The sequence below is a fragment of the Procambarus clarkii genome, chromosome 48 (genome assembly GCF_040958095.1).
Source record: "Procambarus clarkii isolate CNS0578487 chromosome 48, FALCON_Pclarkii_2.0, whole genome shotgun sequence".
Taxonomy (NCBI): domain Eukaryota; kingdom Metazoa; phylum Arthropoda; class Malacostraca; order Decapoda; family Cambaridae; genus Procambarus; species Procambarus clarkii.
Genome location: NC_091197.1, coordinates 16402008 through 16425095, shown reverse-complemented (window position 1 = coordinate 16425095; position 23088 = coordinate 16402008).

The window sequence follows — 23088 nt, the reverse complement described above, 5'->3', positions numbered from 1 at the left end:
AACGAGACAAGAAAATGAGCCTTTCGAAGCAGTCAGTAGATATATAGCAACCTTATACTGTATAATTATACAATTATCGGGGTATCTTATTTCATAAAATGATGGCAAATGTATGCCATATTTAATTGGAAGGCTATTAACATTCCCGCTTCAATGAAGATTTAATAATATATATATTCCTGAACCAAACACGTGGAAAGAGAACGAGAGAGAAGATTGGATGGAGAGATGAATGAATGGTTCATAATAACGGCTTATTTACATATGATAAGTGGATATCTATTTCATATCTAGTTGTATGTGATGCCATTACATTCAACAGAAATGAAGGTTTATTCAAAATATATTGACACCATCATTTTATCCGTGTTGCGGCTCTGGCCGTAACTGCGCTCTTTTGGGGACTAAATGATCCTCCTCAAGCACCTATGACAGTAACTCCGGAGATGAAGTAGGGACACGCCTACGTAAGATAATAACAAATATAATGAAAACTTTTCCATATCTTTACTGAAGCACATAACCAAAACAATATACATGGGACAATCCAAGCGGAGAAGAGTGACCACCCTAAACAGTCTCACGAACTTCATAGGACTTTCTACGCGAGTTTCACTAACCACGCTCACTTCCCTAGCACTTTTCCAGCTGCACCCGACGGACCCGCTGCTCTAGAAGGACATCTTAGAACCAGGCAAAGTCAGGTCACTGTGAACCATCCATAACCAGGCAAAGTCAGGTCACTGTGAACCATCCATAACCATGTATCATGTCACTGCGAACCATCCATCACCGTGTCGCTAGGAACCGTCCGTCACCATGCATCATGTAGCTAGAGACCATTCTTCTCGCTGTAGTACTTACATTTTATCCTCTCTCTATGACTGTGTTACACCTGTGACTACCCATCCTTGTGCTAGACATCGGTCCATCTGACCGTAGTCGTGCGAAGCAGGCACTTGCATCTCCATCCAATAGAAGGACGTATCAAGAAACACGTATCTTGAAAATACGTGTTTCACATATCTTCACATACGACTTAATAATGGTTCAGGACGGACCGAAACGTCGTCATATCTCCATCTTCTGCTGTGTAGTTTGGTCAACTAGTCTCCAGCCACGTTATTGTGACTCATCGTCAGCACGTATCTCAAAGGTGGCCTGTCCTACCTCAGTGAAATTCATTAATTACACTAATAACAATTATGAACACCCAACCTCATTTAAAGCAAAATAGACCAACAGTCGAAAATGTTCTGTATTTCAGAACCAGGAAAAAGACAACAACAAAAATTACTTCACGCATGAGAAAGCGTCTTGATCTCTAGTTTTTCCCACACAGAGTGGAAAATTTAGCTAATAATACCGGCATTGAGTTTGGAGAGTATAGTGAAATCTCGAGTAATTTCACGAAACCATTGTAATTTTCTGCCATTGAAAATCAGTTTGAAATTTGCGGGCATTTTGATGTTTAAGAGAGAGAATATGCGGGCGGAGTTAAGATAACTAATAATAACATAAATCATGGAGAAGAAGATAATTACATACTTTACTTATAATAAATAAAACATGTCATAACGACAACCATGTGGAGGACTCATCACTCATAGTTAGCGTGAGTTACTGGAGAGGGAGGGAGGGAGAGAGGGAGAGAGAGAGAGAGAGAGAGGGGGGGGGGAGAGGGAGAGAGAGAGGGAGAGAGAGAGAGAGAGAGGGGGGGGGGGAGAGAGGGAGAGAGAGAGGGGGGGAGAGAGAGAGGGGGGGAGAGAGAGAGAGAGAGGGGGGGAGAGAGAGGGAGAGAGAGAGAGAGAGAGAGAGAGAGAGAGAGAGAGAGAGAGAGAGAGAGAGAGAGAGAGAGAGAGAGAGAGAGAGGGAGAGGGAGAGGGAGAGGGAGAGAGAGAGGGAGAGGGAGAGAGAGAGGGAGAGAGAGAGGGAGAGAGAGAGGGAGAGAGGGGGGAGAGAGAGGGAGAGAGGGGGGGAGAGAGAGGGAGAGAGGGGGAGAGAGAGGGAGAGAGGGGGGGAGAGAGAGGGAGAGAGGAGGGAGAGAGAGGGAGAGAGGGGGGGGGAGAGAGAGAGGGAGAGAGGGGGGGAGAGAGAGGGAGAGAGGAGGGAGAGAGAGGGAGAGAGGGGGGGGGGGAGAGAGGGGGAGAGAGAGAGGGAGAGAGAGAGAGGGAGAGGGAGAGAAATGGGACCTAATGCACAATGAAATCACAGAAACGTGACGTATCAATGAGAAAATCAATAGGGGCCATGAGTGGGATTCGAACTCGCACACTTGGTAAACTTGGGAGTACCAAGTTTGCGGCTTCGCATCCGCCTTATGGTTCCTACTGATTTTCTCATGCAGCGTGATGTTTATCGTCGCTCTCCATTTTCCTTGTCATCGTTAACTTGTTTTGATCAAGATAATAGTAAACTTTAACAAGGTGGCCAGAGAGGCAGGGAAATGTAGAGGTTACCTGCGGGTATACCAGGCAACTGTCGCAAGTCTCTCCAGTAATGGAGAGGTTTTCGTTACCTCTAGCCAGCGGTTGTACCGTGTGTTCCACTTCAGCAACTATAAAATTCTGCTCGATTCTTCGCACCAACAATATTTACTTTGTATCACAAAGTGTTATAGCACCAACAACATTTTCCTGTTACAAATAATATACATATTTCAATATATTTATCAAATATATATAAATTATATATATATTTTTAGTATATATAATATATAGGTGGGGGTATTGCTTCTGGTTGCGTTAGTAGAGACCTTCGACCTCGAAGAAGACGATATGTAGCATCCGGGGAAGTATTGTGGGGCACTCGCGTGCACTCACCTATTGTCATCTCCTACCACCCTCTATATTTATTGGTAAGAGGAGATTATATATATATATATATATATATATATATATATATATATATATATATATATATATATAAATTCTAGCACGACTCTTATCTATTTCCCCACACTTTTCTTCACTAGAGAAGTTAAAAAATTAACTCTCCAAAGTTCATTTTCACAGTTTTATTTATTGAACATTTTTATTATTGAACAACAGCAAGCGGATGTTCAAAATGAAGCATTACTGAACACAGTTCCACGCCAATATAAAACATAAATGCATATGATAAAATTCTGTCCAGCGGAGTTATTTATCCGGCTGGAGAGGAATGCAAGCTGTGTGCCAGCCACATCTCACAAGTTGACTACTGTAAAATTTAATTTGGTTTTTGTCTAACTTGAGGCGTTGGATCCATGACGGCCCACGTAACCTACCCTAAGCTATCCTACCGTATCAAGTTCGATCATAAATAATCCTAAAAAGCATCAATGCTTTGGTGCTTTTAATTTCACTAAAAACCCGGTATGCGATATAAATGTGCCAATAAATCCCCTCCCAGTTGAGGGAGACACTGAGTTACTACATTCATTTAAAAATGCTCAAAAAGGTGGGCCTGGGAGCAGATGTTTGACCCTTCAAACTCATCAAGGTGAGCACACACGTAGTGACTGAACGACCAAAAAAAACCAAGTGGCCGAAGCATCACCTTGTCATTACAATATAATTAGAATCAATACACAATTATGTCAACAGCGTCAGTCACTGAGTCAATTCTGAGCCTGTATGTCAATTGCGCCTGACAAGAATTGACAGCAAGAACACCAATCATTACTATACCCTTGATGTCATCACAATACTAATAACAATTCCACCATCCACAAACAATAACTTGCACCATCAACAAACAATAACACTTGCACCATCAACAAACAATAGCACTTCAGTATCAAACACTTTTACACTGTCCTCGACGAGATAGATGTAACTATTAAACACAAACGGCAAAATACTCCCCTCACCACCTATAAAACACCGGCAGCACTGATATACATCCGATCCATCAGCACTACGCTCGGAACCAGTGATGCGGCTGTGTCCGTTGTGGACCAACTGTGCCTCACCATGTGACCCGCTAACGTTAACTTTATCTGCTGAGAACGGAATATATTCTTCATGCACTCGCAATTAATTTGTTTTGACATGATTACTTCTTTTTAAATTAATATTTGTTGAAATCATAGAGTTAATCTAGCCACTTCTATGTCATCGTATGCCTAGGGGACCTGCATTTATCTTCTTTGTCTGAATGGTTTTTAAGGTTCTAAATAACTTAAATACTATTCAGTGCTGTCCAATGCCTCGTGATCCCTTCAGCAAAAGTCTCTTAAATACAAGTTTCCCGTCTTCTTGCCTGCGGGTCCCTGCCGTCTGTCTCCGTCACTCTAAGGAGGCAACCCTCGTGGAGTCTGTTATTACAATGTAAAAAAAAATGTATAAGAACAAAAGTTAATAAAACTTGCACAACTTGTGTCATAACTTACGAGAAAAACTTGGAACATGTCATATGACTGATCGTAACCCCGCTGATTACAGAGTGGCGGCACACTTCTCTGCTCCTGGTCTCGTATCACCTCATCAACCAACAATTTTCACGCTACATTAATTTTCTAGTGGTGAACAACTTGTTATTTAAGGATTTTCGGTGTCATTCAGATGACCAAGGAATTCATAATTCATTGAGCAAATAGCTTCGTTTTTATTGGAGAGATCAAACGTATGATAACGGAGGTTTTCACTGGAAATTTGTCCTCATCCGGATGCACTATACTTCTCAACTTCCTTCCTTTAGCGTCGTCCAGCAAGTGTCATTTGCCGTCACCAGCGCGAAACAAATAGTTGAGCATGTTTTTATTATCATATTTTATACCCAAGGAATTCTCAGCGGTCCACCAAATTATTCCATTAGGAATGGTAGGCTATTGCCCTGGCCGATGTACAGCGTTTCTTGTTATCCGACCGAGATTGGCCAAGTTTTTGCCACTAGCTGTGCAGTAGATTAGATAACCAAAAAGACATAATATTGTCTTCGTTACAGTCAATAGACAGTGGCAGCCTAAGTTTACCGTTGCTTCATTACTTGCATCTTTTTCTTAGAAGTTAAATTCTGTAGGATAGACAAAAATTAATTAGTCTTTCCAAGATTAGAATTGTGCTACTCTTACCATCTTTAGAATTATTTTACCGTGCTCAGGATTAATGGGAATGGATTTAGGAAAAGCTGAGCAATGGATATGGAAAATGTATGGGTAAAAGAAACAGGGATGGAGAAGGGCCTGAAAATAGCTATACCTTTGAGGTATATTACACAAATTGTAGGCGTCTAAACACAAAATAAACTATTTAAATGTTTTTGTCTGCGCAGGAACAATAGACTTTATTGCAATAACGGAAACATGGATAAGTATAGACAACTGGGCACTATTAAATATCATATAAACGGATTTAAACTATTTCACAAAGACATATTAGACGAGGAAGGGGGGGGGGGGTTTAACCATATGTGTCACTTAAACAATAAAATATAGTGTCAAAGAGGGAATCAAAACGGAGTTTTGATTCTCGAAAACGGAGTACACTGAAACTGTTTGGTTACAATTAATTGAAAAAGGTATTTATAGGAGTTATATTTGATATTTTTTTTGGAGGGGAGGGGAAGAGAGATTATGCCCATTTTTTTCCGCCGGCGCCAGGAATCGAACCCGGGACCACAGGACTACGTATCCAGCGTGCTATCCACTCTGCCACCAGCACCCTAAGGTGTCTGACCTTATTCCCTCACCAAACGCCATAAGGTAAGCTCTGGTACTGCAGGTTCGAACCCTGTTCGAGTCTTAGGGTTCTTAAGTGATTTATTCAAGTTGTAGACCTAACATATGCAATATTATGTTGAGTTAAGTACATATATGCATTGCACTAGGCTTAGAAAATGTTAAGTATATTTCTTGCCTTTCATTCAAGGGCCCTCAACAAAATGAATAGTCCAAAATACGATAATTTTGGGGCATACAAAAGTCCATATTTTTTATTTTCCATTTACAGTCACTATATAAATTATGAAATTTTAAATAAATTATAAATTATTAAATTAGTTTTGGTATATTAGTTTTATTTACAAAGGCTTCTTTTGCGATTGGATGAACATCTTTATGTATAGTGAATCGGAAGCTTAGAAGGCGTGGATGTCTGGCAAAAATGTTCTCTATACCTAATTTTACAACCTGTCTTTAAATTGCGCCGCAGGTGGAAGGCAGACAATTGACTGATTGATGAAGATTAAGCCACCCAAGAGGTGACACTGGCATGAGTAGCCCGTAAGAAGGCAAACTGTTGTTGTTGTTCAAGATTCACTACCTGGAACAAAAAGTTCCAAGTAGCACGGGCTGTGGTGAGCCCGTCTTGTTCAGAAGGAAACCGGTTTTAACATTTACCTCTGTATGTGTATACAACAACAAGAGGGAGCCCGAAAGCCTTATTCTCTTAACTGAACTGCACCTACTGCATCACTGTGATTTTAAAGATTTTTGGGAACCAGAGTACAGTTCTTCGCTCACAAACAAACAAAAAATTGGTCTCTTCCCTGATGTATAGTTTTTAGAACTGGCAGGAACCTAGCCAGAGGTTCTCAGATTCACAGAACAACAAATATACATTGCACATCTATAATTTGTCTTGCGCTGGTGACTGTAAATAGTGCTGGCAATCAGGTGGTTGAGGGAAAATGCTACATAAGAAACCATTACAAATATACAAACAAAAAATTTTCAGTGAAATTCTAGATTTTTTTCCTGTTTTCACATATGATGAAAATAAAAAAAAAACTACATGTTCACTGATTTATGAATTCTTTGGCCTCTAAGATTGACATAGATGTGCCTTAAATAACATGTTGGTAAGCACTTCAGAATTAATGTAGCGTCAAGGTTGTTTATGAGGTAATACAAAGCCAGGAGCTGAGGGCGGCGTCGCCACTCTGATATCATGGCGGTTACCACCAGTCACATGACATAACTTACGACAAAAACTAGGAATATAACAGCAATTATTAAAGTTTGATTAACTTTTGTATTCATCTTATTTTCTTGTACACTATAGTATCTGACTCCTCGAGAGTTGCCCTTTTAGGGCTACGGTGACGGAGACAGACGACAGGAGCACGCGACAACGAGATAGAAAGACTGCATTCAAGAGATGTCTTCTGAAGAGAACATTACGTACTGGACAGCACTGAATAAGGTTTTTAAGGCACTTGGTAAAGTTTACCAACAACTATGAAGATTAGTGCAGGTCTCATACACACGTTAAAACATAGAAGATCGGTGAATAGATTAACTATAGAATTCAGTAGTCGTTTATTTAGAATGGGGCTAATCTTGTCTTGAAAGATTAAGTCCAAGGTGATCATTATCTAATGTGATTGTTGGTGGGTCACTTGGTCAAGCACCGTTGGCCGTGGTCGTTATATTTGGACTGGAGAGAATAAGGAAACACCCTCAGCCCGAGTGCTGGCAGCCATTACCATGATCACACCAGTAACCGATTGATCATCTGCCTTTTTAGAAAAATTATGTATGTGTATTATAATGCTTAACAAGAATTTCACTGACTTACAAGAAATATTTAACTAATGCCGTAGGAGTCGTTTTATAACTTCTGATTATTATTAAATAATTGTATACGAAAAGCTATATCTATTAACAAATAATAATTGACATATCTATCAACCTTCTCATTTGTTATATCCCTTTACAATCACTTGACAACGAGAGGAAGAAGCAGCTCCTCAGCGGACACTTACAATCCTCTCACTCAAAAAACAATGTTCGTTCTACCGCGTAAATGACGAGCTATATAAGTTTTTCTTGTGTGTAATGAGAGGCTGACAGACACGCCAGTCTTGTCGCTCACCGGGAAAAATAGACCGAGTATGTGCTGTAGTTTTGCAGATCTTGAAATGACTTGATGGTTTGGTATCTCGCAAACTTGGTCCTGAGAGCCTGTGTTGTCTACATATAGACAATGTAAACTCTAGATCATGTATGATTTTTTATCCCAGTTTGTCGTAGCTAAATATTTTTTAAATATGAATGTTCTCTATTGTTTTAGCATGGACTGAAGAAATTAACTAATTATTGCTTGCGTGCAAATGCATATGTATGAATGACAATTATAGCATGAATCTCAGACAATACTCCTTGTAGAGTCCCTGTGTGCTTCGTGTTTGAGCTTCTCACACTCGCATTGGCCGAGGAGAATAGGTAGAAACAATAGGTTCGTCGCCGATAAAAATAACTAATTGGGCGCTGGGACACCCACGCGACTTGAGCGAATAGTGACACAGCACCCGTTGGGGAAGCAGGGAACCAATTCCATGTTTTCCTTCATATATCGGGGCTTCTTTCTTATCTCTAAAGTACTGCCTTAGCTCCTGGGACTAAATCACTGCTTTCCCTTAGCTCTCGAGCTCCTGCATTAGCTCCTGGGTCCTGCATTAGCTCCTGGGTCCTGCATTAGGTCCTGGGTCCTGCATTAGCTCCAGGGTCCTGCTTTAGGACCTGATCGAGCTTCAGATCTCGATCCTACAAGCACAAATACGTGAGTACAGACAAAATACAATGGCGTTTAGTAACCTAACAGTTGTAGCGCCAACTCTCAGACGTAAATCCATTCATTACACATCATTCAAAGAAAGCAATATGTCTCCGACTCTCCTGATAAGACAGTAGCCACCATTATCTCTACTTCACAATAACATAAGAAATAAAACGCAGACACTTTTGGAAAATTATTTATCAATAATTTATCGAATGCGAAAATAATGTTTATGAACACGAGTTCCAATCCCGTAATAAATATTGTGGTTGACAAGTAATTGGCTGTTCCGGGACCCTGGGAATTCTCGCCTATTCCGACTACTGCCTCATTAGTTGTTTCCGTTAAGACAATAACGGATAAATAATGAGATTATTAACGTTGGAAAGAAGCAGTTATGGTTTTTATTGCGTGGTTGCAACCCTGTCAGGAGCCTAACTTTGCAATTTGTGGTGGAATAATCAACATTAGAGGGAAAAAGAATTATTTTTAGGAATGTGATGTCAGGTTGTTGTGTAGAGGATTGCTGCACGCTGGGTGGGCCTCTCTACTCCCCTTCTAACTATTGTATTTGTTGTGTTACATAAGCATAAAGCGTCTGGCAATTATTATACAACATTTGTTTGTTTTGGCTGAATCACTCTCTCTCTCTCTCTTGATTGGCTCTATCCCATTACCGTATGTTTAATTGGCCTTAACCTCTCATTCTATATTTGATTGCCCCATCATCTCTCCCCATATTCATTACACACTTTCACATGTGCATTTATCCCATACTTGTACCGCATTCATTACCTGAAGATGTTCCAGAGAGGAACGAAACGTGTGTAAATCACAAAGCATTTTCATCAGAAACATTACTGAATCTGCAATAACACAAATCAAAAAGTCAAATAATGTAAACATTAGTAGTGGTTTGTACAATTTGGATCAATTTTTAATTGATCAATTAAACAATTTGAATAATATGAATACAAAAATTATTTTTAGTATTGCTGCTTCTTGGAACTTATATATATTGAGCAATGAGGCTTCTGCAGTTTCCTCTTGTTCTTATGTTTATCAACCAAAAACATTGTTTTCACCTCACTTATACCCTTCCTGCCTACATCTTCGACCACTGACTTGTAATATTCATCCTTTTGAATATGTATTGATTAATACATTAATACGAAAGTACTTCAGGAATTTCCTGTCTCATTTTCCTTCTTAGCGAGACATATTTTCACATTATATATATATATATATATATATATATATATATATATATATATATAATGTCGTACCTAGTAGCCAGAACGCACTTCTCAGCCTACTATGCAAGGCCCGATTTGCCTAATAAGCCAAGTTTTCCAGAATTAATATATTTTCTCAATTTTTTTCTTATGAAATGATAAAGCTACCCATTTCATTATGTATGAGGTCAATTTTTTTTTATTGGAGTTAAAATTAACGTAGATATATGACCGAACCTAACTAACCCTACCTAACCTAACCTAACCTATCTTTATTGGGTAGGTTAAGTTAGGTAGCCGAAAAAGTGAGGTTAGGTTAGGTTAGGTAGGTTAGGTAGTCGAAAAAACATTAATTCATGAAAACTTGGCTTATTAGGCAACTCGGGCCTTGCATAGTAGGCTGAGAAGTGCATTCTGGCTACTAGGTACGACATATATATATATATATATATATATATATATATATATATATATATATATATATATATATATATATATATATATATAATACATATAATTAACTTAATTCAGGATAAGACTTGAAAGAACATACATACCAGTGACCTAAGTGGTCCCCAGCAACTGGATTTTTATTAACCACAAAATACTACGTAACTAACGACTTACTGTTCATTGTTAGTAATATTTCAGTCAATAGTTCTCATTATCAACCTCTCTTGCTGACAACTCGGTGTCCTTTTAGTCTATACTTTGTACTCTGGCTAAAAACCGCAGGGATTATTTTGCACGTAAACACAATTTGTTCCTGCTCCATGGGTGGTACCTCTACTGTCTTGCCAAATTATACGACTGCGCTTTTTAACGTGTACTCACCTAGTTGTGTTCGCGGGGGTTGAGCTTTGGCTCTTTGGTCCCGCCACTCAACCATGTGTGTACTTACCTATTTGCAGTGATTACAGTGTGTGTGTGTGTGTGTGTGTGTGTGTGTGCGTGTGTGCGTGTGTGTGTGTGTGTGTGTGTGTGTGTATTCACCTAGTAGTATTCACCTAGTTGTGCTTGCGGGGGTTGAGCGCTGCTCTTTCGGCCCTCCTCTCAACTGTCAATCAACTGTTACTACTATATTTTTTCCTTCCTACACCCCCCCCCCACACACACACACCAAGAAGCAGCCTGTAACAGCTGATTAACTCCCAGGTACCTATTTACTGCTAGGTAACAGGGGCATCAGGGTGGAAGAAACTCTGCCCATTGTTTCTCGCCGGCGCCGGGAATCGATCCCGGGACCACAGGATCACGAGTCTAGCGTGCTGTCCAGTCAACCACCGGCCCCCAAAACTCCGTGGGGTGTTGTGCAAATGCACATTTGCAAGCGCACAGCTCCCACCAGCCCCGCGCGTGCGTGCGCGCGTGCGTGCGTGTGTGCGTGCGTGTGTGTGTGTGCAATGCATTCTATCTCACTCTGGGTATGAGCATATATTGTAGGTGTGGACTTCCTATAAATTTGCTTATTAACTAACTGAATCCTTCTTAACCGATATAACATGAATTATTCAGATTATTTCCTCCGAAAATACGAAGATTTGTTCCCTTCTTTTCTTCATATACTCTACATTCATAGCTGCATCTTGTGTTAGGACTATAGTTAGTAAGATGCTGTTTAATTGGTGTATTTATTTATTTAGTAATTATAACGTAAAGGAGAATTATCATAAAATATATTTCGGATTAATTTGTGACCAATATGAACTCCTCGTCAGCAGCGAATAACACAAACTTGACAGTGTTTCACTCTCGCTAGAGAAGAGTTGTTCTTACCTGACAAATGGTTTCATATGAAAATCGCAGATGATTTGATTAACAGTTAATCATGTTAACATGATTTGATTAACATGATTTGATTATCACAGTGCAAAGTTTGTCCTCATATTGTCAATCAAGTAATTTATATTGTCATTGTCATCATTATTCTAATGTTATATTTGGTACTACTAAAAAAATTTATTTTTTCTTATTTACTTTCTAGAATTGCTTTGAAGTTTCCTGGCTAGAACTGCAGTTTTGGGGACAGTTAAATATAACAATGCAGAGATTCAATATATTTGTTGAATACTATTGTATGAAGGTAAATTTAACTCAAGCTAATAAAACACATGTGAGAAGCGTGTAGGATGAACGCCTCATAGTGCGCTGTAAGAGCTCAGTAGCCAAGCTCGATTAATCTCAGATTATTATACCTCAGATTATTATAATTTTAAAATTGAATTTAAAGCAATGAAAATTGACTCTCTCGGTGATCCTTCAGCATGTGATGAATCGGGGGTCAAAACGTCCCTTCAGCATGTGATGAAACTTAGCTTTCTCAATGAAAGCTAAGCTAAATCATTCAGTGCTCTAATTATAAGTGAAGATATGAATGACTTCCTCACCTGTAGTCACATCCTACACCGACTGCTGTTTATGTCACCGTTCGTCTACCGTGAAAACACAATAGTTATTGACCACCACAGTTCCGGTCGTTGGCTTAGGAAGCCATAACCAAACACTAAAACGAGCGATGTTAACTGTCTCGTAAGCATTCGTGAAATGGGAATGTGGCTTAGTTATCTATGAAGTTTGTTTTGTAAATAAAACAAAAAAAAAAATTGTTTGCACGTGCGCGAATGCATTCTGATATTTCATATTATTTCGTTTATTTTGTGTTCTTAAGTTCTCCTCAAAAACATGAGGAGAAACCGCTAAGCCAGCCCGATTAAACAGCAGCCCTAATTTGAAAAGCAAATATGAAAATTAACTAATACTCTCCAGATATATTATGGACATAAACAATGACATAATGAGGTATAATAAACATCGTAATTTTCACAGCGCTGGAGAACGAGCTCCTTCCAGCTCCTCGACCACCAACTTGTTATCTGTGACATATTTGCGAGTCGTTACTTATCTTCAGAAGTAGTAGTTTAGAACAACGATTTAATAAATTTTATATTTCCCTAAAATTTGATTCGAAGTTTGAGAGGTAAATTTAGTAAAAAATTTCCTGTTTTCCTATGAATTAGCGATGTTTTCTCGTTGATATGTTCGGTAATATCCAAATTAAATAATAACTTTTTTACACGAATTCATAAAATTTTAAAAAAGAACTACAGAGCTTCTTAATACTGCATTTGTGACCATCCACATGTATAAAACAAGTTCGGAGAAGCAATTAGTAAGTGGGGGAATACAACCTCCAATGTATAGTGAATAGGAAAAAATACATTGTCGTTCTTGAGCATCAGTGGCTGAAAGTAGCATACTAGGGAGGAAAAAGTACAAAACAGTGTTTACAAAACACAAGCCTCTGTCTGGTTGCTTGTTTTATTAAGTCATAAATGTGACAAATTAAGTCATGAATGCCAAATTTAATAGCATTTGGATAAACTGATTTTGATTACCGATTTCAATTTTTAATTGCGTTGTACGTCGGTGTATTTACTATGGTCCTCATCCTTCATGTAAGTACTATCAAAACAAGAGAATGGGCTTGAAAATCAGTACGCAGTAATATAATTTGCAATGTTGCAAACTCACAGAAAGTATAAACAAAATCTTATATAATAGTTAATTGCTAGACCGTTAGAACAATAGAGGGTATCATTAAATGCAACTTGAGAAACTTACACGATTTAGACAAACTCCCATATACCACTGAAATCACATTTTAATAAATTAAATTTGGCTGATTACGATGATGGCCATTTCATGCCCTATGGAATTCGTAATACACTTAGTGTTTTGTGAGTAAGTTCAGAACCAAAAAAAAAAATGTAGTTTGGCCTACCCAGGTGTGAGTTCAGATGTTGAATAAAACTTTTATGCTCTGTTTTGATATTTTTAACATGTTTAGTTATCACTAACCTAATACCCAGAGAAACACTTCACAAGTCTTTAACTCAATGAAAAAAACGGAAGAGGTCTTGCTTGCAAGATAGCATTCTAGTAGCGGCATTTCATGCATGTTGGTTTTTGGTCTTAGTTTATTATTTTAACATGAATATGTTACTTTTCTCCAAACAGCAGTCACCTTGGCACTACGCGAATTGACTTCTTGTAATTGTGGCCGTGTTGACTACTCTATACCGGGAAGGTACAAACTTCATTTAGTACTTGACAGGTACCAATGGCAAATGATCAAGATTTCTCCAACGGTAGTGTTCGCCTGCTAAGAATTAATGATAAGCTGTATTGTGTTTTGAAGTTACGCGTTGCTAGGAATATAATTGTCTTGCTCCGGAGCAGCGTACTAATAGGTTTCCTTCCATCCCACCCACATGCAGCTCTCTCAGTGCATGGGTGTTGGTGCAGTAATTAAGTGTTGCAGCCAATTTAGCAGTAATTAATCCCTAGCAAGAGGAGAAGGCTTCAGTGATTTACCGCTCGCCCGAGGCCTTTAAGAAGGGCGGCGCCACTGATGCTACCCAGCAGATGTCATTAATCTCAGTCACGTACTCAAACACGCTGACAGTAACGATCTATGGCAAACGGCCTTAGCCACGGCAGCTTTGTTCTACGGAAACCTGCATAATATACTCATGTAAACCTTAAAATACGGTTAGAAAATATAACAACGTTTCAATCCAACGAGATGCTGAAGCAGGAGCACCACAAAATAAAGAAATTAACATCAATAGAACCTGAGGAACACCGCTTGAGGGAGTAGTGTAGACGACCAACATTTAAGTGTTTCCCGATCTGATCGTTACAAGGGGCACTGAACACAGATTAGATTTTATTGTTTTTGCAATTGACTAGCTCAGAAATAAATAAAATATTTGGTGTACTTTGAAATTGAGGAAATAAATAATATAATGTTATAATAAAGAGACTTTTGGTCAGTTATGAGCTTACTGCTCTTGTAACTATTTCTGAAGGCGGAAGTATTAGTAATTATGATCGTAGATGAGTAAGAAGGAAGACTTAGTTAAGTTTATGAGTGACGGTAGTTGCGTTCTAACTGTCCATTATTTCTGCGTTGTTTTTTAGTAATATCTCTGGTTTTGTATAATTTATTTGATCTTGTATGGCCCCCTAGTTGTTTGGGCATTGGTAGGTGTCCTAAAAGAAATGTTTTCTTGCCTTTATACTGATATATACCGAGATGCGCACTCATCTACATAATACACCAGGTATTAGCACAGCAACAAGGATTTAATACAGCAAACACGTTATAACACATTAACCAAATTGTCACTCAGCAACCAAGGTGACACCTATAACCGCACCTCAGCTGACCTGCGACAAAACAAATAAATATGGTTCAGTCTTGAATTGTAGAGGCATAAGTATGCAAATTAAGCGATAAGAATAATTTTTATATGAATTAAGTAACGTTTACGTCTTGCACGTATCAGGGATTATTACCTGAAAATTATTGATGTCTAATTACAGCTAAGACACAGATGGTCTGATACCACACGCTTAAAGTTAAACGATAAATAACTATTATTGTCCTGAATATCAAACTCTTAAGTTTCAGGAGAAACAAAAATGTACGAGTCCTGTTAGATATTACAGTTTAATATTCCTTCTTCCAAAAATTTTTCAAAATTAAAGTTAAAAACACTTGGGATCACCTTGGTGTTGCTGAGGAAAGTGATAGACATCGTAGATCATCTCCATCATTATAACTGATTCATGACCCTTCGGGAGGTAGCACTTGTGGATGCGGGCTTGGCCACAGCCACGTCATAAAGTCTCTTGCTGTGTTTGTGTGTGTGTGGTCGAGCAGGAGGCTACACATTCTCATAATTGTGAGCAAAGTTAGTCTACTGATCACCTGGGAGCGCCAGGACCCATTAATAAAGATAGAGTAATAAGTGCACGCGCTCAGGACGGCTTTATCTTGTACGTCGACGTTCTGATACAGATTTCTGAAGCCTATTTGTCTTTATTTTAATAAGAACTACAAACAATATAAGACTGCAGAATAGAGAAGAAATAGTGCACTCATGAAAAATGCAGCATTAACCGCAATAAAATTTAATTAAATAGAATTCTTGGGTCAACTGGGCTTTTAATTGCATTTCAGAGATAACAAAACTTACAAACTTAACCATTTTAGTTTTATAATAAGAAACGTGTAAACAATTATGATACAATAATGCCAGCAGCTTCCGTGATCACGAATGTGAAGCAGTACCATAAAATCTACAAGATATACAAGTCAGCTTATGGGGATGTGTAACCATCGTCTACCAGTCAAACAATCTCCGGACACTAGAATTACCGGAACCACGGTCATCACAGACACGCGGCTTCTGTAAAGGTCTCAAAAAACTATTTCATGAGACTCGTACTTTTTAGTCTAGACTAATCATAGCAGCTACTCATTCGCCCTTGTTTGTTTTGTTTGAAATCCTCAATAACAAGGTGTTCGACAATGAGGAAATTAATTATTCACATATATTGTGTAATGAAATATTTAAATACACAAACACACACACGGAGGAGTTCGATGAACTTTAGAGCCTCTAAGAAACAAACTTCCTTTAATATTTGTATTGTTCACATTTTATAACCAATCATGTGTAACCTTGTCAAATATTGTATATAATAATAATACACACAGAATTCAAATTATCATGTTATATCAATGAGAAAATCCACTTGAGCCGTAATGAGGATTAGAACTTATATGCCGGGTACTCCCATATATAATAATAATTATTATATCTGGGAGAATAATAATAATGATAAATAATAATAATAATAATAATAATAATAATGACGAGGGGGGAGGGGTAGGAGAAGAAAAATACTCGTATGAATCTACTTCTACTAAACGAAAATATTTTTCTCTTAAATCCCTTTATTTCAACAGAACAGCTCCAAGTACAGCATCATGTGCAATGTCAAGTACACTGTTCTTGACGCTCTCTTTGATGCTATGTATGACAGAGTCCAGAACCACGTCAAGCACGGCTTCATGCACAGCGTTCAGAACCGCATCATGTAGAGCGTAAAATTCAGCATTAAGAACAGCGTAAATTACAGCTTCATGTACAATGTCAAGTATGGCATCAAACACAGCGTCAAGTACAGTGTCAAGAACAGCGTCAAGCACAGCGTCAAGCACAGCGTCCAGTACAGCGTCAAGTACAGCATTACGTAAAACGTATAAAACAGCATCAAGCACAGCGTCAAGCACAGCGTCAAGCACAGCGTCAAGCACAGCGTCAAGCACAGCGTCACGCACAGCATAAAGTATCACGACCAATATAGTTTGCCTCACAAAATTGACCATTCGCAAACGTAATGTGTGATGATAAATTACCGCACAATTTTCTCAAAGCAATATCAGTAATGCGGACAAAGATGTGTAATCTAACTTCTTATTGTCTCCTGATGAAGCTGTATACATTTTCTTCTCCGTTTCAACTGACGATGTTGTATTATTTGTTAACATGAACAACATCTGGATGTAGACGAGTGATGACAACACGCCAACCTGTGATGTTAGGGAACGTCACGATCGTACGCTTGTGACATCACGAGTAAACTAATCTTTGAAACGCATGATTTATGGAAATAAATAACTCGCCCAAACAAACGCGCGCACGCACGCGCGCGCGCACACCCACCCACCAGTGGGAGGCCTAGAGGATAGCGCGCATATTATTTATATTATATATATATATATATATATATATATATATATATATATATATATATATATATATATATATATATATATATTATATATACCTGTTAAGTTCAACGTCACTTCAACAGAGTAGGTTTACTTAAAGCTTCCACGACTAATGGAGTGTTTATGGAAATGTCTTTCAGGAGTTATAACACGTTCATAACTTTTATGGGTATTTCGGAACCTAACACTGTTAATGAACATCGATCAGTTTCAGCCAACACAGTGATATGGACAATATTATTACCAATATTATTGTTTTGGGCATAAGGACAATTTGTGTTATTAGTAATTTCGTATTATTGTTGTTGTACTGGAAAACAAAAATATTGGCAGAGTGGCAAAGCACGCAGTCACACAAAAGGAGGGAGAAGTTTGTGTAGCGTGCAGGGACACGAGGGGACGGTGTGGTGTAGCGTGCAGGGACACGTCAGGGACGATGTGTAGTCCCTGCATGATAATTTTGTGAATGAAGTTCCACATTTCGTGCGTCTATCTTTAACTTCTTAACCCACGTCCTCCCGTTTTCCCCGTCTTCTTCAACACTCGCTTCTCGATCTTCCACTTACCAAAACAAAGACTATTAAAATTGCAGATCTATAGCCTGGCATAATTTGCTCTTTGTTGAGGACAGGACAAGAGGCCCACACCCACCAATTACCGTCGGGTTCATCGTGTGTCTTGTCTCACAGGTGAGAGTGTAAACTTCACCACAATTAAAGAGTTGTCGCGACTAACAATACGCCAGGCTCTAATCTAAGTCATCACCTGCGAGAAAAGCCAACCGCTGACTCGAATAATTAGTGATGTTTATAACCTTTAAATACTGGGTATTACTGAAGCACGCGGTCCTGCCTCTGTGATGAGACAGGCATCATGCGAATTCACAGAGACGCTCCTGCAGGCAACCACAACTTAGACACCAGCTGGGAAAAGATTAACAGCGTCTATTATTAATTAACATACACGTGTTTACCTTGAGTCACACAACAATGCGTCCTTAGAATTTACAATCCAGACTTACTGATATATAATACCAATACCGGCACACGCTCTAATATTCCACTTGCAGCACCCTGGTAAAGATAATAAAGAACACACTTAAAATTATCTGAATAAAGACCGCTAACCAGCACAACTACTTGTTCTGCCATTCATAAAGAAAAATCGTCTAATATATATATTTGTACTTGGGTAGCAGACGTTCCTTAAACACTTGGTTAAATATGACCTCACTGCTTGCGTTGTTGATCTTAGAGTACACGTCTTCTATGCTTCTGTTTCCTTAGTATCAGTATTAAGACGAGCAATCAGGTTTCCAGTACAATTGTTAATTGTACCTTCTGATTGGTGTCTGTGACCCACAGACATCAATCTGAAGATACAATTTACTACAAAAACTTGAAGACCGCCTACCTACTTATGAAGTACTCTCCAGATGCCAAACACAACGCCTTAAATGACACCAACGTCGTCTACGACTTCACACACGCACTTGATGCACTTGTGATGCGCCAGGCTTACTAAAGTTCGAATCCTTCATAGAAAAGTTATTTGTAACACCAAGACTTTGAGTTTATGCAAGTGTGTCCTATACACTATAATAATAATATATATATATATATTATATATATATATATATATATATATATATTATATATATATATATATATATATATATATATATATATATATATATATATATATATATATATCAGAGAATGAATCAACAACCAATTTTTGAGCTAGTGCAGAATGTCTTCAATACCCGCCATTACTCCACATTACCGTCAAAAACAAGCTCTAGTTTGTAGAATAAAGAAAATTGTAGTCGTTGGTGTACAGGTCCATGACATAATACAATTGAGGCGCAGATGATGACAAGGAAAAAACGTCCAAGATCTCGGTGATGAAAGCAATTGTTGATAGCTTAGTATGTCTGTAATCTGTAAATTTAGTAAATTTCAGAAAATCACTGCAGTCCAGTTTTAGTGTCTATGTTATGTAGCTACCATCGTGTCACCACCGACGCTGTCTCCGTCTCCACTGTCACGTCTGTCAACATCAAGGCTGTCACGGTTATAAGAACATATCAATAGAGGAAACCGCAGAAGGCCAATTAGACCACAGGAGTCACTTCCTACTTTTATGCAACCAAACTCATTTAAATGTCTAACCGACGCTTGAAACTATCTAGTGATCCCAAGTGAAGTTACCAGGCAACAGGCTACGTTTCGTCTGCTTTCTTAGCCTGTTAATCTCTGCCCTAAGTTTCAGGCAGAGCTCGTACAGGCCTTAAAGAGAGCTAACAACGAGCTGTGTCCCATATCCATAGGTTTCTATGCTTACCCAGTCTAGTGGGTTGCTTCTTTCCGTTCACCTCCCATACATCAATATTTATAAGAAAGAAATTCTGTTTATTTGCTTATGAGCTCACTATAGCCTTTGCTACAAGGACATTTCGTCCTGAGGAGATGAATCTAAAAACAACTACAACGTTTATTTGCCGTTCCTTCCAAGGTTAAGGGCCAAACGCTTGCGGCTAGCCTCTCCCAACTTTCACGTATGAAGAATGTGGGGTATAGGAGTGTTATAGGGCAGCCAGAGTTCAGGTCTAGTGCCCCACTTTAAGAAATATCTACATCCTAATACACCCCCTCTCCCTCCCCCACCTGTAATTTTCACAAAGTCCAGTCTGAAATATTGGCTGTGTTATACGTAGACTTACTTAGTAACCCCCGTTCTCCGTTATATAATTATTCTTAGAGAAGGGTGGGAGGCTGGAGGTAGGAGAAACGTTAAGAGAGTGGATGTTTGAAGTAAGAGTAGGAGAAGGGGAGAGAGGAGAGATGTTTGAAGAGAGGGAAAGATAGAGGGGAGAAAGGTGGAAAGGGGAGAGATGGGGAGAAGTTAGAGGAGGAAAGAGGGCAGAGATTGGAGAAGATTGAGGAGAGGGGGGATAAAGATGAGAGGGTAGGAGGGAAAAAAGACCTGGGCGCTGCCGGGTCTTTCCTAAGACCTGCTGCCGGGTAGGACATTTTATGTTCAGTCCTCCCCTGCCACTCTTTCTTTACGCGACTTGATAGAGTCCAGGACGGACCGAAACGTTGCACTTCCTTCATTTTAAGATATCTTGGTTCGGTTGTAATTTGCTGCCGCATTATTATCACTTCCTGCCGGCAGTTAGACGTCATGTGCAAATTGTTTTTCATTCATGAACCTGGGGAAGGGGTGGCTGCTGTATTAATAAGCATCTGGCCAACGTTTTGAGAACGGGGGTTGACGTGGGTGTATCATTTTGAGGAGTGCATTTTGAAAATAAGATGTGAGTTTTGCCTATGATCGCAGTCGAAACCTTTCCTGAATAGTGCATCTCTCTTAGGTATTTTGAGCAAACACTCACCCTGTTATGTAGAATGAGGATTTAGTATCCATGCTCACGTCATATAAATTATCAACCGCGCTATTGTGGAACATTTAATTCACCTGGATACTAGGAGACTCGGAGCCGCCGACCCCACTGGCACGAGGCGGAGAGTGGTTTCTCAAGCCACGACCCTTTACCAGAGTAAGGAGTGACTATTTTTGTTTAGTATTTCACCCGCATTGAGCTCCTCTCGCTGTCAACCACCAGACAATTGAATTTGTTATAAGAGGGAGAGACGGGTAGACAGAAACAGATAAAAACAGAGACAGATGCAGATAAACACAGAGACAGATATAGACAGGGTTCAGAAACAGAGACTACCAGACAGAGCTAGAGATAGATAGACAGACAGACACAGACAGACAGATGGCGTATTATGTATCTCGCAGGTCGGCTTGTTGCTGATAGTGTAATTTTAAGCCAATAGATGGTAGATGCTGAATCTTTTATTGCTGCTGTTTGTCTTGCGTGTTGTTAGTGCTTATGTACCAATAGATGGGATCACCTATATTATTACCTCCGTATTCACATCAAACATTGATGGAAAAATCTTATAGCGTATTATAAAAGGTTTCATATCCATTTCATATCAGGTTCTGGTATGAAGATCCTGGACGTCTGTAATTACTTTAGCCCCTTCTGATGATATCATCATAATGCTTCTGAAGCTTTCCCAGGCGGAATAGTGGGAGAAATTGATAGAAATAGATAGATAGGGTGAGAGAGAGAGAGAGAGAGAGAGAGAGAGAGAGAGAGAGAGAGAGAGAGAGAGAGAGAGAGAGAGAGAGAGAGAGAGAGAGAGAGAGAGATTTACACACAGACACGATCCAAGAGTCAATGCTCGATCCTGCGGGGCACAATCCTCGATCAGGTGAGTACACACACTATTAGAAATGTTTTGATTAATATGAAAGTCATAACTAATTGAACTTTTTCTTGGTGGTTTAATATTTTCACATTATTCAACACGTTAATTTCTTTTCGATTTACGCGCGCGCGCATGCACGCGCAACACTATATCCTGTGTTTGGAGCCGATGGCCGAGCGGACAGCACGCTGGGCACGTGAATGTGTGGTACCGGCTTCGATCCCGGGCGCCGGCGAGAAACGATGGGCAGAGTTTCTTTCACCCTATGCCCCTGTTACCAAGCAGTAAATAAGTACCTGGGAGTTAGTCTGCTGTCACGGGCTGCTTCCTGGCGCGCGCGCGCGTGTACTCACCTATATGTACTCACCTATATGTGCTTGCAGGATCGAGCATTGACTCTTGGATCCCGCCTTTCTAGCTATCGGTTGTTTACAACAATGACTCCTGTCCCATTTCCCTATCATACCTAGTTTTAAAAGTATGAGTGTGTGTGTGTGTGTGTGTATGTGTGTGTGTGTGTGAAAAAAAATATAGTAGTAACAGTTGATTGACAGTTGAGAGGCAGGTCGAAAGAGCAGAGCTCAACCCCCGCAAGCACAACTAGGTGAATACAACTAAGTGAATATACACACACACACACACACACACACACACACACACACACACACACACACACACAAAGAATTTTTTCAGTATCAGAGAAGTTAATAAATAAGATGCATTAGAAAGTGATGTGGTGGAGGCTGACTCCCTACACTGTTTCAAATGTAGATATGAAAGAGCCCAGTAGGCTCATGCACCTGTACACAAGTTGAATGATAAATGAGAGATGGGACCAAAAAGCCCAAGTTAAACCCAACCTCCCTTCCACTCACGCACAACTAGATGAGCAGAACTAGGTAAGTACATCCACAGCATGCAGCCCCTAGAAACTGTGTAACACCAACCTACTTATTTACTGCTAGGTGAACAGAGGCATCTGCCCATTTGTTTCTGCCTCGGCCGTGAATCGAACCTGGGCCTTTAGGACTACAACCCCCCGAGCAATGTCTACTGTGTCTGTACGTGTGTGTGTGTGTGTGTGTGTGTGTGTGTGTGTGTGTGTGTGTGTGTGTGTGTGTGTGTGTGTGTGTGTGTGTGTGTGTGTGTGTGTGTGTGTGTGCATTTATAATCACATGAATCGTTTAGATAATTTGCTTATAAATCTTGTTCTTGAAGCTTTGTCTAGTTCACCACCCTCATTAATATCATCTACTTGATTTTGATGCACATGTATGCCTCATAAATTTGCATAATGTTGATTTGCAGATCATCCATTCACATAGACTTCAGGGTATAAGTACTGATAACTTAGAAAGGCAAGAACCGGGGATGTCACCCACGTGAAAGTGGCACAGGCTTTCATAGTCCAAATAACCTCAGGTGATCCA